Source organism: Otolemur garnettii, unplaced genomic scaffold, assembly GCF_000181295.1.
Source record: "Otolemur garnettii isolate 467f Iridium unplaced genomic scaffold, OtoGar3 scaffold00055, whole genome shotgun sequence".
NCBI classification, from domain to species: Eukaryota; Metazoa; Chordata; class Mammalia; order Primates; family Galagidae; genus Otolemur; species Otolemur garnettii.
Window position 1 is genome coordinate 12,050,495 of NW_003852450.1, and position 1,442 is coordinate 12,051,936.

Consider the following 1,442-nt stretch of genomic DNA (forward strand, 5'->3'; position numbering starts at 1 on the left):
TTTTACTTGTGAGGATATCATTGGCTGTTGTGCATTTTTTAAAATATACTATTATTATGCCATGATGATATTATTTTAAAGATGATAAAACTGTATGAATTTAAGAGGTAATGTACCTATTTCTGTACCAGATATACTAACAGTAAGTGTATATGTGTTAGACCAAAACTGTATTTATTGGGCATGAGATCCACAAGAATTTATGAAGTGTCTTCTCTACTGTTATACAAATCTTATAATAGATAATTTATTAGGACTGAGTAAAATAATGGATTGCCATTTATACAGATTCTTCATTAGTCAGAGTCTATGATATGCTCAGAAATGGAAAACAATATAAACAATATTCTGTAACCCCAAAATCGTACGAGTAACTTTGAGATAACCAGTTTGTAATTCCATGTGGTATTTTCCCTCTTAGCTTAATGTCTTGAGATTCATCATTTTGTATTATATATCCATGGTTCCTTCTATTTTGTCATATGGTTAAATAGTTGAATCGTATCATTTAAAATGAAGTGGGTTTGCAGAATATAAATTATATGCTAACATTTCTAAAAATAGTTTATCATAAAATATTTATGAATGTCTAAAGAAGAGAGATAAAAGCATGTAATCTTAAAACTGAAAGATTTTCTCCATTACTCAATCTATTTATCCTAATAAGTAAAAGGTTAACTTATTTTGGAGAACTTTAGGTTTCAGGAATCTATTGGTTAGTGTGAGGTTATCAATTTACCCAACATCCATACTTTCAACTGAAAACATGGTACAGGAACCTGCTCCTTATCCGCAGTTTTGCTTTCCACAGTTTCAGTTACCCATGGCCAACAATAATCCAGAAATATTGAACAGAATATTAATATTAAATTCCAGAAATAAATAATTTGTAAGTTTCAAGATGTGTTGTTCTGTGTAGTGTGCTGAAATCTTGTACCATCTAGTTGCATCTGCCCAGGACTTGAATCGTCTTTTGTCTAGGGTATCCACAGTCTATTAATCTTTTCCACCTCCCCATTAGTCAGTAGCCATTTTTGTTATCAGATCAAACAATACTGTATCTATAGGGTTTGATACTATTTGCCTTTCAGGCATCCAGTTAGTGGTCTTGGAACATATCCCTCATGGATAAGGGGAAGTACTGTACTTTTTGTCCCCCACAGATAAGGGGAACAGCTGTACCTTCAAAAGCATCAGTCTAAGTGGCAGTAATAATTCAAGTTTTCGAACAGATTAAGGGAAATGGGCATTTAGTAATCCATTTGGCTGAGGTTTTCTTTTTAGTGACTATTTCAAAGAAACCACAGCTGATTTCCACTCATTCAGGACACATTCCAATATGTACCTACTGTACTCACTCAAGTGTTTTTGAATTTCTCTACTTGTTCTCACAACATGGTTATGAGAGATTGAGACCTAATTCCATTGAAAAGTCCCATGAT

At 32.8% G+C, this 1,442-nt stretch overlaps 1 protein-coding gene across 4 annotated transcripts in view; it reads right to left on the reverse strand.

Moving 5' to 3' along the window:
- LOC100940831 (complement factor H-related protein 2-like) overlaps positions 1-1,442 on the reverse strand; it is a 24,166-nt gene that overhangs the window by 5,096 nt on the left and 17,628 nt on the right. The gene's annotated exons all lie outside the window — the stretch shown is intronic.